At 46.6% G+C, this 16717-nt stretch overlaps 1 protein-coding gene across 7 annotated transcripts in view; it reads right to left on the bottom strand.

The window, feature by feature from the left end:
- Positions 1 to 16717, bottom strand: part of SSBP3 (single stranded DNA binding protein 3) — a 140071-nt gene that overhangs the window by 106160 nt on the left and 17194 nt on the right. The window contains exon 1 of one of the 7 annotated variants that reach the window (XM_077825141.1): positions 13702 to 13720. The exons of the other annotated variants lie outside the window; for them this stretch is intronic. The gene's annotated coding sequence lies outside the window, so the exon portion shown is untranslated. Of the gene's footprint in view, positions 1 to 13701; positions 13721 to 16717 lie in introns of those variants that run through there. 7 annotated transcript variants of the gene reach the window in all.

Genomic DNA, 16717 nt, shown 5'->3' with positions numbered 1-16717 from the left:
GCCGCAGACCCGCCTGCACCCACATGGCTCCACAGTAAGTTCTCTCACTCACAAGCATGGAAGAATTTTGTATCGGCATGCCCAAGGCTTTACAGAAATACAGTCAGAGAACATAAAGTAGAATGCTGGCACTGCCAAATGTTTTGTCAACTTTGTATGTAATTTGAGAGACGGGGGGACTCTCTAGGAATTCATCCTAGCTACGGGAAGAACAAATTATCAGCACGTTTTAGTTGTTCACAGGCCTTGAACGAGATCTTTAAAACAGGATTTTCTAAAGAGGAGTAAAGTTCAAACACTAGACTATCCCAGGCTATTTCACAGTTCACTGGGAGCAGCCGAATGAGGGATCCCTCCGCTTTGCAGAAAGTTTATTTTCTGCCTCCCTCCTTCGTGCGGGTAATAAATCCACCAGCTTGATCGGGATCACATCTGCCCCTACAGCTCCCACACATCATGACAGGGTGAAACTGACTAGAATCTTATCAGTTACACTCAGCTGCTGATTCCACCAGCCAAGCAAGCATCTAGTGTACAGCAGAATCAGAATGGGGGTGATCCTCAGGTAGGGAAAAAGAGGGAGGAGAAAAAGGCAAAAAGCTTGAGTACGGCACTAAAGGGGGATACAACTCAGTCCTCTGCATGTCACAAAGGGGGATACAATTCAGTCCTTTGCTCCCTAACAAACAGGAGCTAAAAGTTTCAAGAGGAAGGAGGACAGAGTCTGAGGTCCCTAGTGACCCCCTTTCTGACCAGCTAACTAACAGCATGTTGGAAAGACACTCAACTGCTCTCTGCTGGAAAGGTCTCTGCCAGGCACAGCTAAGAGAAGGGGGCAAAGAGCACATGTTGGGGAGAAAACAAGGGTTCTCTTCCTTGGAGAAGTTGAGAGCCTGGAACAAAAGGGACTGAAATAGAAAGAGGGGGAGGGGAAGATGCACAGAAGGGAGAAGAAAATGGAGAACGGCAGAACTCAAGGGTGAAGCAGACGAGAAGTGCAGGAAAGGGGAGGGGGCAGAGAGAAGGGGGAAGAAAGCACCTGCTGAGTTTTAATAGGACAGAGGTGTAGCCAAATGCACTCAGAACCCCTTGGAATCCTTCCCCCACTTGAGAATGTGCTGTAGGGAGAGAGGCGGCCCTTCCCTCCCGCCTCCAAGCTAGTCCCAACAAGCTCCTGGGAAAGTGAGGCGAATTTCAGGTTTTGCCTTTGGTCAGCATTAAGTACTGCTGAGGGGAATTACATTGTTTTTATTAAGTTAAATAAAAGGAGACCAGAGATGCTGGGATAGAGATAGAATGGCAACGGGGCTGGGGCTGGGCCCTGCAGCCACTGTTTCTAGAGTTTATCGCTGGGCTGCACACTGAACCTGAATCTGGTAATCTGCCAGCTCTTATTATGTAAGGGATACAGATATGGAATGTTTGAGAAACTACCCAACGGATTCTAAAAGGGACAGGCACCCCGCAATATGATCAGCTACAGTAAAAGCTTTAGCAGGGCTGCCTCACACTCCCCAAGATAACACCCCGTGTACCCCCCAAAAATTAAAACGATGCCCTTGTTAGACTGCCATCGCGCCCCCCCTCAAGTACTAATTTGACACTGGCGGCGAGGAGCATTTGGTCTGCAGTCAAAGCAATTTAATACTCTGTCATTCCGAGAGTCAAAATCTCTTTAGAGAAGAAAAAGCCTCAACTGGCAACAGAAACATTAACCATGTACTTGCCAGGTTCAAAAATATCCAGTGCCTGCCACGGTGCAGGGCCCAAGCAGTTATAAACAGCCGATTTCAGACATTTGTTAGAACCTCAAGAGGTTGCCCTGCCAAAGTATGAACATGAGATGGTAACTGCACAATTCTTTACATTTGCCATTGTTAGAGATGTTCCAGTATTGCAGGGTCCTTCTTTTCCCCCCCGCCACCACACCCCCGTTTTCCCCAGGCTGCTCTCGGGTCGAGACAAGCTGAATGCCTCGAAGTTCATTCTAATTCATTTCACATTAATGAGTTCAAATGAGTAGCACCTAGTGGTTGTCAAGCATGCAAAGTGCCATGCATGTGGTAGTGAGAGAAGACTGTCCTGCCGTCCTTCTTTCAGGCAAAGTCCCCACTGAAGTCCATGAGATTTCTGCCCTGACCCGAAATGGTTTTGTTTTTTGTGGGTTTTTTTTTTGGGGGGGGGGGGGCAGGGAGGGGGCATGCATGCATGTTCACATCACAGCAAGCCTTGGAGGATGAATTCCATGGTGACCTGTAGAGGAAAAGCACCAAAAGTCTGGTGCTGATATATACCCAATGCCATCAAAGTCAGGGCAGGAGCCAGGCAGCACATGGACATTATTAAGGGATGGGGCTGGAAACTGTTGCAGCTTATCTTAGGAGAGAAGCAGCCATCTTCAGAAACAGCAAAACTGGGCTAACGGTTCATTGCAGCACTTCCTCTTCTTCTGCTGCAAGGGTCTCCATCACACTGCATTATGGGTAAGGACCAACCACCACCACCATTCACGGCAGATCACTTAACTTCTTTGCTGGGTCAGTTCAATCCCCCATCTCCACTGGCCTTTCACTGAACTAGTTTTAAGTGTTTAAATAGTTTGCCTGGCAAATGTAGAACGGGCCAAACCATTTTAAATCACTCCCAGACACCGTGCTGTAGCTTTAGGCCCCAATACAGGTGTAGTCAATTGGGGGACCACGGGCCAACCCCGGACCGCCAGACTCTTTTGAACAGACCCCAAAAATCTATTTATCTTTCCCCTCCCCATTATTATTTTCTCTGGAGTCTCGACTATACCTTTACCCAGAAATCTGGACTTTGAGAAAAATCTAATTGACTAGCCCTGCCCTCAATGCTCACACCAGGCAGGTATGCCTGGCTCAAAAGCCCAAACCAGTTGAACCATGATCAACAAATGCTGTCACCCAAGACTAGTGCACACATCCTGCACCAGTTGTGGAGCGGAAAGGACCTGGGTTGGAGGATCACTCTGCAGCAGGTGCAGTGGGCTCAGAGCTTTGGCCACTGCCACATGCAGCTATCCACCTGACCCGAGAGCACATATACAGCAACAGTAGCCCAAGTAGGTTTGTCTTGTAAGATAATGCAGGCTATCAAGGCTTGCCATCTCTCTGAACTACCATGCCTCAGCCAACCTGTTCCTCCCTTGATATCAGTGTGTACCCCGCGCACACCCCCCCATTACACATACAGCGTTTAGAGGTATGCTGTTCTCAAAAACACTCTTTGCTACAGAAATGCTCCTCTTTTTAAACCCAGCTCATTTACCACATTATATGACTCTACTAGAAATCTCTCCCAAGCAGCTTAAGAAAACAGATTTAAAACACAAACCAGAAGCCTTGCTCAATCCCCCCCGCAAAGCCATATAGCTTCTTTATGCTGCCCTCATCAGAGCCCAGATGACATGCTTCCTCAGCAAGACAAGCCTGGTCAGGGGAGACCAGCAGTCCTGGCTTGGGAGCTACAAATGCGCATAGCTAGTAACAATTCCGTAAGTTATAATGAAACAGTTTAGCTGCTCCCTCTCAATACACTCGTCCCTGCTCCTTGCCAACTGGCTTAAACAATAACTTAATTAGCTATGTATATCAACTCTCAACATCTGTAACTAGCAAAATTTACAACCCGAAATAAAGAGGAGTAACCTTCTCTACATTGAAAGACATTTAGGTTCTTGTATTACAGCTATGTGGACAGGCAAAATTCATTATCTGTAATAGCTGCCCTTATAACCAGATTAAACACAAAGGCATCAATTTCAAATTCCTTGACCGGAGGATGGGCTCCCTCCCTTCCATTGCAGTAGCCTTTCCTCCTAGACGAATTGGCAGCATTCAGACAAAACCCACCATTTCAAATTCAAAAGCTGGAGTTCATGTATATACAGATCTCCATTCCCCGCTCCACCCTCCAGCACTGAAAAACTCAACACCAGTTCCCTGGCTGCTGTTCATGGATCCCTGGCTGGTCACTTGATGACAGGAGTGCTACTTATATGGCCCCCATTAATGTATCTAACCTCACAAATTTCTCTGAGGTAGGGAAATTACCACCACCCCTATTTTACAAATGGGGAGGGATGAGGGCTAGAGAGACTTAGCAATCTTTCCCCAAAGTCACAGGAAGTTGGGTGGAATGGGGGAGCTGGGCTAGCACCCTAACCACCAGTCCATCCTTCCTCTCCCAAAGAAAGTGACCTGCGTGATCACCTGGTGCTATGATCACGTCTATTCCACTATGACAACTAAAAATATGTCCATACTTTCCTAAAGTTACTTTTCCATGTGTGCATGTTATACAAACAAGGACAGGAGGAGAGGTAGCATGAGTGGTCATGAGCAGGAGGGAGGTAACGTACAAGACACCATGAAGATATGGTGCACACAACTGAAGCCATCTGATGCAAACGCTGGAGAGAAGGAAGGGTCCTGAGGATCAAATTATTGTTTTTGCAATAAAAAACCTGGTCCATGAGCTATGTACTTGGTTCCTTCTATCTTCCAAAAATGGAAAACGTGGGATGGAAGGATGGGGATGGTTTCATGTTCACTTATTTCAAATGCATGTTCCCGAAACAGAGATTGCAATACAAACCTGCCTTTCCCTGGTTTTCTATAAATTCTGTCCAATGGTCTGCCCATACACAGGAGTTTCAAAGGGGTCTCAGAACTGAAACGGAGAGGTGCCTCTTACAAAAAGATCCAAAGAAGTTGCAGATTCTGCAGGCTGAGTGCACTGCCTGCACCTTGGGCTCCTTGCATCTCTCCGTCCCACACACAAGCTCCCTGCCCCTTGATTTTAGCGACATGCTGCAACCCTCCGCCCATGCCAGCCTGTGTGCCCCCGCCCCCACATTCCCTGCTCTCCAACATGCTAGGGTCCTCCATCTTCCCCCAATGCCATGGGCTCTCCCTTGCCAGGGTGCTTCACTATTCCACTATGCCAGGACCATGCGTGTGACCCATGACCCTCTCTCCCCCTTCTTCCATTTACTGAAGTCCTCCATATGTCAATTCTGAGGTCCCCTAATTCTCAGGGCTCTGTATGTGGCCCTATTCCACACACCCCACTATTCTCTTTTATCCCCCCTTTCAGCAGGTCACTAAATTCAATAGGATTCTGACCACCGACACACAGAACATTCCCTGTGATGATGAACTGATCGGATGTGACATTTCACCATCCCTGTGTTACATCCAAACAGCACCGTGCCTTCGAGTCGGCAGAGTTTGTAAGTCTTACGCTCAACAGCGCAATGTTACCCCAATGATGTTTAAAAATCTTATATTGAAGGTGAGAAAGGACAAAAATACTTGTTTTCCAAGCTGCTAATTAACATACCGTGGCCCTTTTTTTTTTTTTTTTTTGGGGGGGGGGGTGGGCGGGGGAATAGTTCTGTTCCTGATTGTGTGTGCTTCATGGGAATGATGAATGAGCCCTTGTGTAACGAAGATTCAAACAATACTATTTCACCTCCCCAATCATTTCCTACAAGGCATGTTCACTACAAATCAGCAAGCCAAGCAGTGATAGCCTGTTATTTTCATCAGATTACGCTAAGTGAATACTGCACTCAGAGCCTGCTTCCACCCAGAATAAACCATGTGCTTGAGTGAACTAACTTGCTGAACAGTCCCCTAATTGCTTCCCTCCCCCACCCCAAACCGATCAATATATTTGTAACAAAAGGACGGAGACACACGAGTACAACTAGTTGCTGAGAGGGGGACCAAAAGGGAGAAGTATGCCATCCAATTCCATCATTTCCAGCAACAAGACAACGGACCGCAGGAGCTACAAACTCCCTAGAACATACTAAAACCGGACAATGCGGAGAGCAAACCGAGATGAAGCAACATTAAAAGTTAAAATTAATTAGCTGGCACACTGACAGAGAATCCATCGTACTGCACAATGAAGCAATCGAAAGTGCAAAGGCTTTATATAAGTAATGCTGAAAACTCCTTAATGACTGCAGGTAAAGATAGACGCACTGTTAAGACATGCCATGACACCAACCAGGCTCCAAGAGAAGCACGAGTAACGCTTCTTTTAACACAGCCTCGTAAAGCTCGTCTGTGTTGGGTCCCATAGGCTTTAAAGAAAAAAAAAGCCTGGATGGGAAAATATGAATAGTGTTCACCCCAGCCCAGTGTTCCAGGACTCACCCTGAGAGCAGCACCTTTGTGAAAAAGGGCTTTGAAACTTGGTTGAAGGTTTCCTCCTGGCCTCCAGACACCCCAGTATTGCATTACTCACTATATTTCTGATCAAGTCACTACAGTATCACTGATTTGTCAAGGTGGGCAACAATACAGGTCTGGGATAAGACCTCACACACAAAATCCATAGGAACAAAGTTAGTTTCAGGCGGCAGGCCACATCCTTTTATTAAATGGTGCCACTTCAGTCCCCAATACCCACTCTCTCTGCCACGAAACAAAAACCATGTATCTTCGGTACTCCTATGGCCCCTATTACCACAGCAATGAGCACCTCACTATGATGTATTTATCCTCACCATCCCTGTGATGCAAGCAAGTACAATCATCCCCATATAGTGAGAGTAAAATGAGGCACAGGGCCTTTAAGCGGCTTGCCCATGGTCACAGACGTAACTGAATCTGGGTCTCCCATACTAGCACCCTAACCTCTGTTCCATCCATCCTCGCCTAAAGGTTATTTTCCTACATGTATGACTTGGCAAGAATCTCAGGCCTCAGAATTACTCTAAGGCTGTAGAGGAAGCGATTTACACAGCCAAGATGATGAAGTCAAGACAGCAATGAGATGCAGACAGTCACCATTGATGTACCAGTCATAAGGCAATTACGAACTTGTCCCCAGCTTCTACAGTGAAATGAGCTCTGGTTGTCAAAGAGGGTTGGAGGAGTACCACCCAAGCCACTAAAAGAGTGGGAAACAACTTTTTCACTACAAACTGCCCCCAACTGCAGAAATTTCCACTTTCTCTAATCAGGACTTCGATGTACATGGTAGGCACCTTTGAAAGACCTGAGAGAAGGTAGATAGTCATGTCAAAAAAGAAAGAATCTTTTGAGCAGTGATCTGTATCAATGGAGCAGGAAGCCCAGAGGTGGCATCTTTTCAAGTGTTAAGGATGATCACCAGCAGTATAAGAATGGCCATACTGGGTCATACCAAAGATCCATCTACCCCAGTATCCTGTCTTCTGACAGTGGCCAATGCCAGGTGCCCCAGAAGGAATGAACAGAACAGGTAATCAAGTGATCCATCCCCTGTCATTCATTCCCAGCTTCTAGCAAACAGAGGTTAGGGACACCATCCCTGCCCATCCTGGCTAATAGCCATTGATGGACTGATCCTGCATGAATTTATCTAGTTCTTTTTTGAATCCTGTTATAGTCTTGGCCTTCACAGCATCCTCTGGCAAGGAGTTCCACAGGCTGACTGTGCGTTGTGTGAAGAAATACTTCCCTTTGTTTGTGTTAAACCTGCTGCCTATTAAGTTCACTTGGTGACCCCCTAGTTCTTGTGTTATGGGGAGGAGTAAATGACACTTCCTTACTTTCTCCACACCAGTCAGAATTTTATAGACCTCTATCATAACCTCCCCCCCATTAGTCATCTCTTTTCCAAGCTGAAAAGTCCCAGTCTTATTAACCTTTCCTCATATGGAAGCCATTCCATACCCCTAATAATTTTTTGTTGCCCTTTCCTGAACCTTTTCCAATGTATCTTTTTTGAGAAGGGGCGACCACATCTGCATGCAGTATTCAAGTTGTGGGCGTACTATGGATTTATATAGAGGCAATATGATATTTTCTGTCTTATTATCTATCCCTTTCTTAATGATGCCCAACTTTGTTCGCTTTTTTGACTGCCACTGCACACTGAATGGATGTTTTCAGAGAACTATCCACAATGACTCCAAGATCTCTTTCTCGAGTGGTAACAGCTAAATTAGACCCCATCATTTTATGTTTGTCTAAAAGCAATGAAGTAGCTGAGTTAAATATTGCACAGGGTTTCTTGCACCTTCTTGCACCATCTGGTACTGGCCATCGGACTAGATGGGACCTTGATTCTGATCCGATCTGGCAGTTCCTACTTTCACAAAGCAATAGCCAAGGCCACTTCCTACCTTATGCAGCAACAGATAGCCCTCTTGCTCTCCGAAAATGGTTGTGACATCCCTAATGCTATGTTGCCTCACACAGAGAAACGTCTAAGAAAGAGCCATTCCACACTGAATGGGTAACATGGGAACTGCTGAGTGGAACAGCTCATCTAGTAACCCAGTATTGAGATGTAGCCAGATGTGTCAGAGGAGAAATGGAGAATCCTGCAATATACACTTGAAAGAGCAGCAAGACCTTGAAGTGGGCCCAGAACCTAGACGGAAGCTACAGTCCCAACTCAGAGCCCCCGTAGGAAGCAAGGGAAATCACCACAGCACGCTGCACATCAGGGAGGGAGGCTGGGAAAAAAGGAGAAACTCCTTCTGTTCTACCAACTGCAACTGGCTGGCACTTGAGAGACATTGGCTGGCTCCTGAAACAGCCGCATCTGGTCACTCAGCTGGAGAGAAGGTCGCCAGGGAGCAGGTGCAAATGGCAGAGAAACTTACAGAACAAAGCCACACTTCAGGACTGCTTTATCATGTGTGTTAAAACTCATGCTGAGGTTACTCCGCCAATTCAAAGTGGCAACTCTGTCACAGTTCAGGCTCTCAGATAAAAGAGAATGGCTTCACCTTGCGATCCTGCAGGCAGATGGGCATAGGCTCCAGGAGACAGAATCCTTCTATGTGATTTACACACAGACCCCATCTGCGCCTCTCTTGGTTGGGGGGGGGGGGGGGGAAGAGAGAGAAGGAAAGGAGAAGGGAAGAGCCTACAATGAAACGCCTTACTTTTCAGGCATGAATCCATGCAAGTGGGGACACAGGAATCTGGTCACTTCCACACAGCCTCCCCAGACCCAGTCTTCCCCCTCCCCTCCATGATGAGACCAGAAGACATGAGCACTGGGAAAAGAGTTACATCAGTAATGCTCAGGGCAGCCATCATCTCCATTGCAGCTGCCAGGAATGAAGGCCATGCTGCTGCTTTGCCAAGTCCCATGACTGGGCACTGGGTCTCCCTGGCATGCAGTGACAGAACAGTGGGGTAAATCACCAGTCACATACACCAGGCAGCTCGCACTGCCACTCGAACACTGGCTGCTCCACCTAGTCACCCCAACTGCCCCCACTAGCAGCTGCAGCTCCATCATAGGCAGGGGCTTCCCACAGAAGGTGGTGGGGGCCCTATGCGTTACATAGTCCATCAGCACCATTGTTTTTCTACTGAGGGCCAAGAGGAAAAGTCTGAGGAATCAAACACTAAGGCCTCTGAGCCGATACCTTCTGCTACCAACTAGAAGAACCCACAGCTATCTAGGTGCACGTGAGAAGTTGTGTTTGATGGGGGTGGAGGTGTGTAAAAGGCAGGACACTGCTCACCACCATTTTGTTAGCCCAAAGGAGAAAGACTAGTCCAACTCAGCAAGAAGCTTGTCTGTTGGCTCTAAGTGGCTGACCACTTCTCAGCCTCGCCTCCCCGTTAGCCATTCTTTTGGCCTGAATGCCCTACCGATGCCAACCTGCTTCCTGTCACGTGAGGCGGTGGATTACCCACAGCAACAGAAAAATCCCTTCCGGCACAGCGAGGCTGCTGCTATGCCAGTGTAGATGTGGCCTTGATCAGCCCAGAGCAAGGGGTTTTCAAACAAACATGCAGCTGTACTCAGCCTTCAGAAGAAAGAGGCTTTGCTTGGTGCATAGCTGGGCTCCAGCCACCATTTCCACTTACAGTGTTGCCCCATCTCACTTTGGGAGAGGTGGCCCCTAAACTGCAAATAAAAACCTGCTGACCCCAAACAGACAGGCTACAGCATTTTCTGCAAGGAAGCCCCCCTTGCTGCTGCTAATTTTGTTCACTGGAAAAAGGCCCTTCTTTCCCCTTATCCCTTTAACCTAATTGCTCTGTCCAAGCAACTAACTGGCTAAACTGAGCTACATTCCTTACAGTAAATAAGACACACTTTCGTGCACTCACCTGGCAAAGCAGACAGGAGGGTTCATTTGACTAGCTGCCATTCTGAGCTAGCACTATCTATTGCATCCAGTACTTTCATTGTGTAACACCCTTAGCACCTTGCAAAACAAGAAATTAAGCTCGTTTTGCAGAATGGGAAGTAGAGGCAACAGGATGAAGTGGTTTGCCAAAGCCCATGCACAGAGTCAGTGCCACAGTCTGAGTTAGAACCCAGAAGCCCCTGACCCAATCCATCCTGCCCCGCTGCCTGGAAATCCTCCATTCCACATTACTCACCCCCTGGGCCAAACAGCAGAACCATAAGTGTTCCTCACTGCCCTGTCCATAGCACATTTCTAGAGCGTGCCAGAGCTAAGCTACAGACTGTAGCCAAACAGAACTTAAATTTCAAGTTTATTTGCGGTAGCTTTGCCTTTCAAATGTAATAATTTGGATTAGCAACCAGGACTTGCAAAAACATCTTTCAGATAAGAAAGCCAACCCTGAAAGCTACACACTGTTTTAAGAGCAAGTTAAACACCCCCTCTTCCCCTGGGGTAGGATGTGCCGGTGGACATGTCCCCTTGCAAGGCAGGTTTCACTTACAAGTGTTCAGGTAAGACAGCACTAGCTAGAACACATCCTCTGCTTTGAAAGCTTATTTGTATTTAGAAAAATCATCAGAGGTACAAGCTCAGCCTTGTGAAGCTCCATAAAGTAAACTCTGAAGCAAAAACGGCTCGGGGGAAAAAATTGTTACAGGCAGTAAAAGATGGGAAGCAAAAGCAGATTTTCACTACAAAAAGCTCCTGCATCCTGGGGGGATAAACGTTCAAGATCAAATATTTAAGGGTTTACACACACACTTTTTTTTAAAAAAACGTTAGCATAAGGCACAGCCAGAGGTCTTCCTTTGGACTTTATCTTGACACGACAGGCTGCAGAGTCACTGCCTTTATAAGAGACATCAGGAGCGGCTAAAAACCTCATCCCTTGGCAACCAGGCTGTCTCCCTTGTGGACCTCCTCCTGCCCTCTGAGTGAAAACAAACCCAGATGACAGCTCTAGTAGCAGCACCAGGCAGAAGCGTATGTCAGCAGGATGGCACGAATGAACTGCGTGGGTTGAAGCAACACTGCACACAGCCAGCACCCAACAGCAGAAGTGGCAGAGCCCGCAAAAAAAAAAAAATCTGCATTTTCTGTAGATTTCTTTGTGCTCCCACCGCCTCCCTTCCCTTCCCCCACCTTAATCCCCAGGGCAACAATCAGTTATGCAAATAAGCCCTGCCCCCATTCCTTCCACACGCCAGTCTAACTGCTCCGCATCTGCGCCACGTCCTTTGCGCACAAGCCACAGTGTTTCTATTGTTCGGCCCATGCAAACTCTATGCCACAAATGTTCCCTTTTGAATCGCGATCATCTCCATCTCTCGCTTTCCATCAGAGCACCTCTGCAGATTTAACCTAGTCTTTATTTTAAACAGGATTTATAAGGAAAAAAATCATCAATGTTCTAACGAGGTACATGCCCCCATCAAGCCATGCACAAATTTAACCCATTATAAGCACCACACAGAAACTAGGAGGAAAGCTTCATTAAAAAAAAATCCTTGACCTTAGCAAAGAAATAAAATACCACAGTTTGCTCATTAGGATTTCATGATGGACGTTCCACTCCTAATGGAAGTCCAGTGCCCAGCACCATACTTCTGACTTGGCAGAACCAATAGATTTCATATTGGGAAAGCGACCAGAAACAACATTTATTTACAGCGCCTCCACATGGATGAGAGACACACCCCAGCTATCAGAGGGTTGCTAAACCAGGTTTTTTAACCATGCCCTTCAGACTCCAATGGAGAAAGTTGGCAAACTGATCTTAAAATAAAAGGGGTTCAAAATATAGACAATGGATCTTAAACTTTTAATATTTTTGTAGTTCATAAAAAAGGGATGCGGATTTAATGTTCTGGTTTCAAAATTAAGTCAAACATCCAGGTTAGGGTTCGGTTTTGTTATTTTAAACCTGAGCTTGTTGGAAATAAAAATATGAAAAGTTTCTAAGGAAAAAGAATAATCAACATTGGGCACCCAAAAGTCACACACACACACCCCCACCCCGAGAGAGACTTGTGCTTTTAAAACCACACTAGCACTATTCAAACTGAAATGCAAAGGCAAGTATCAGCCTGGTGAAGGTAAACTCTGAACAGCCGCCTGACAAGCTATTGCTCACTTGAGTATTTCTCCTTAGACAAACAGCGTACAGATGTAGATTCCCTAACCTGTGTCCAGTCTGAAACATCAATATGCCAAAGAGAAATCTACAGATATAAAAACTGAAGACTTATGGTGTCAATAACCTCAATTTGTACTACAGCTTCCATCACCGCTTCTACCAGCCAAAGCAGTGCCTGCTCTGTAAAGAGAAACGAATCCCAAGCAGATAAAGCCGAGACAGAAATCAACTTTTAAAAACCATCTGTCTTTTCATGGCAATTTCCATGAATTAAGAGGAGTGACGAAGGCAGGCAGTCCTGTGGGTCAGAAGAGCGTTGGATGGCTCCATGCAAAGCATTATTCTCCCTGTCAAGTCCAGCACCATTTCACTAGCCTCTCTGTCCCCCACCACTTTGCTCTGCACACGGGGAGTCCCATTATTCCAACACAAGCAGTGTCCACCAACACACATTTAACCTTTACATCTTTGGCAGAAGACTGGATTTTCCCCTCTTCCTTTAACACAAAGCACACAGGCCCAACAACAAAAGAAACTCACCACTGCAGTACCATAGCACTCCTGCAGATGGACCTGTGTCACCCTCTACTTCCACAGCGTTACCCAACCAGCTTCAGTGCCCTCAGCATGTCTGCTGCCCAGAAGCCACTAAGTGAAACTTTCCGTGCCTAAGCCCACACCTAACACTTAGATCGACCTAGCCACATTGGCTCAGGGCTGTGAAAAACGTTGCACTGTGTGTGACGTAGAGAAGTTGCCCTGAGCTCCAGTGTAGACACAAATGGCAGCATTCCGCCTGCGGCCTGGCAATCTAGCTACAGCCTCTCAGAGAGGTGGATTAGCTACATTGATGGAAAACCCCATTTTGTCGACAAAGGCAGCGTCAACACTACTGCGCTGTAGCTGTGCTGTTGTAATGTAGACATTCTCAGTCTCTAAATTTCACTTTTGTTTTCACTGGGTGGGAGGGGGCACACCACACAAGGGGCTGAGAGCCCCGCTGTGACGCTGGGCATCTCTGAGGCATGCAAAAGCACTGTAGGCAGCGAAGTGAAGGCTTAGGTTAATAAACTCCTCAGGTCCACTGCATGCACACAACACAGGGCTGGAGCAGCTTGGGAGAGGAAGGCTGCAGGGCAGGCGAAATGGGGATAAAGAGGACAGGAAGGAAATGATGCTCTAGTCATATAAAAACGGGGAAGGAAGTCTTAGGTTTTCCAACAGACTAATCCACATGAGTTTGAAGGAGAAAAGCACAAGGTTTTCAGTATGCACCCATCCTCATCTTGCAGTCCCCCACCCCAATCTCCCACCCCACTCCCTTTGCCAAAGCCAACAATGCCCTGTCACTGAGAACAGGCCCCACTCTCACCAGCTCCTTGGCAGGTAGATTCACTGTTGATGCAAGTGGCAAAGATCAGACGTTCAAAGCCGCGGACCTTTGTTTATTTTGAGAAGAGAAATGTTCCTGTCAAGTCAGGGCCGGGCCAGAAGGGGATGCTTTCTACACCGGGGAGAGGGGAAGTCAGCCAAAGCCACATTATGCTAGAATCTTGAAAAGTGCTTTAATGATGCAACTTCACATGGTGAGGAGAGAGCACGGTATTCATTCCCAACACCCCTGTTCTGCTCCGTGCTCGTGCCCCAGACCATGCACCGTTGTGATCTCAAAAGGCACAAACTCCTGCTCATCCTCAAGCACGGTGTGTAATTTAACTTTCTGGTCAGAAAATAAAAGACGTGCTAATACAGTAAAGCCAAGGAAACCTCTAAACTACACAGTGTGCTCAACTGGTAAGGCAGCGGCTACTCCTTGCTCCTCCCATCCTGCTGTATCAGGGCTTAAGCTTGCTACAAACCTCACTCTCAGCAAGTCACCAGGGTAAAACATCACCCCTCCCCCACAGTTAGCAGTAAACCAACAGCGTTTTCAGTTTAAAGAAACAGCAGCACTCCCATCTCTGGCTCCGTTTGGGGTTTGTTTTTTTTTTTAAAAAAAGGCTTTCAGTATTCTTCCCTTAACTCCCCTTCCACCCTCAATTCTGAATCTCGCAGCTTTTCACCACAAGGTGATCACAGATGATCACAGAGCGGGGAAAGTGCTTGCTAAGTTAACGATCTTCACAATTGTTCTGCGACCTGAATCAGTTATCGGGCACAATTATTGCTTCAACAACCCTGTTACAAGCCCTGCAGACCCACTCATTTCTGCTCATATAAATTGTGGCAGATTACAACATATATGTCTGTTTACTCAGAACCTGGTGAGCAGGTTTCAATGCCAACTCCTGACAAAAGAAGCCAGCAAGTGACAAATGTGATCTGAATTTTACCTAGTTATGGCTGTGCTGTGACAGATTAGCTGACTCATGGGAAGGGGTTTTGCATAGGTTGTCTGAAAAGCTGCATCCACTCACTCCCCGGATGGACAAAAGCTATTTGGTAGGCATGGATAGAAGAGGGAAAGCTGGAACACCTAGCAGAAGGTTCAGAAGCAATCTGGTTTCTTTCTACATGTCCTATAAAGGTTATGAAATGCACAATTTACATACCGTTGTCCCCTGGGGTTGGTGGATTATTTTAAAAATGGCAAATCAGAAGGGGTACTTTCCACTTTCCCCAAAGGTATGAAGAGATTGTACAAACTGACAAGTATTTTCAACTAAAATGACACCCTACCATTGTTATAATGTATTACTTCTTGTTGGAGCACCTGAAGGGTCCCCTCCAACTGAGGAGCCAGATCGCACTGTGCTGGGTGCTGTAAACACTCAGAGTCTATGCCCCAAACAGCTTACAAACTACATGGAGAAGTCAGAGGAAAATCAAAGACACAAAGGGGAAGGTCACACAACAGGTCAACAGCGGCACAACTGGGAACACAGCCTATGTCTGCCAAGTATCAAGTCGGTGCTCTGCTCACTAGACCACACCGCCCCGTAATAAAAGAGAACGGGTCGCAGAGCGTTTACAATCTGCATAGGCAAGCGTTTCTCCCCTTGCATTCACTCGCCAGAGGTTCGGAACTGAAAAGGAAAAAAGGTCAGCAACGAGCTCTCTTGACAAAGTACTCTTTTTTCCCCCCGGAACGGGGAGTTCAAGTCACTTTTGATTCTACCGTAATTGGTAAACAAAATCACAAGCACCAGCAACGTGTCAAAAGTTTATGCTTTTAAAGGACAAGCTCCACTCTGAGGCTCCTACTAAATAGCAGGAACGCTTATCACAAAATGAACTGTATCTGTGGTTCTTGGGAGATGAAACCTCAGAAAGCCATCCAACTGCATAGTGCATCCAAAGCCATTTGTCAGGCGTTAACACTCAGACACCCAACATTTGATGTTTAGTTGCGCAAGAATGTATAGAACCAAGGCAGTTCTATGTCCATTCTCTCGCAGCTGGACTACAGTCAATCGGATAAACTAGTTTCAGCATTAGGTTTCTCTCCTCTCCCATTCTTTAATCCTCTACCTTTATATGACTCCTTAAAGAAAGGAAATTACCCAACAGTGGTACGGACACCGCCTCTAAAACCCTGTGCACAAGCAAGGATTCTGCACAATCAGTTGCCATTTAATTTACTCAGCATCTGGGCAAAGGTTACTTTTTATTCTGTTTTACAGGCTGTTGCAGCTGCAGCACACAAACGCATATGCGGTATTCTAAAAACCCTGAGTATTCGGTTAGCTTCCTAGGACTGGCCTGCAGCTGTTTTCAATGGAGCAAGAGGTGGTTTGAAAAGGGAAAATATGTAACAAAAGGTAGGAGAAAATCCAAGTTTCCAAGGTAAGGAAGGAAATGATCAGGAGAACAGGAAAGCCTCGCTCATACCGATACATGTTGCACTGACCTAACAAATCTTCAATTGCCAATCAGAGAAGCAGACACACGTTTTCTCCTGAGGGCTGTATTGCTTTGGTCTCATTTCTGTGGTTGCTGGTGGCCTGGGACATACAGGAGGTCAGACCAGCTGATCTGGTAGTCTCTTCTGGCCTTTCAACTCTAGAATGAAATTCTGCTGCCTCTGAACAAGAACCTTGCCCCACAAACACACCCTTTGCTGCACCCCTTGTAGTACCTGACTGGCCCATACTGTTGGTTCAGAGAGCTCTCTGAGCTCCCCAATAAAAGAGGTCATCGTCACCCTGGCTTCATACGTGAACTGCATATGCACCTTCTACTTCATTTTCTTTGTTCCTCTGAAAGGACCACAAAGGAAATGAACGAAGGCTTACAAGCTTTGGATTTATCCAGAGCTACAAATCTGTCAGTGTCTGGGCCCTAAAGAACACCCACCTCCAAACTTCCACTGAGACGGTGGTCAATCACAGACAAAACACCTAGAGCACATTGAGGGATTTCTACAGCAAGCGTCTCAGAACAGCTCA

This window comes from Eretmochelys imbricata, chromosome 8 (genome assembly GCF_965152235.1).
Source record: "Eretmochelys imbricata isolate rEreImb1 chromosome 8, rEreImb1.hap1, whole genome shotgun sequence".
Lineage (NCBI taxonomy): Eukaryota > Metazoa > Chordata > Testudines > Cheloniidae > Eretmochelys > Eretmochelys imbricata.
The sequence above is the reverse complement of the archived record's forward strand: the minus strand, read 5'-3'. Positions and strand labels throughout refer to the sequence as shown.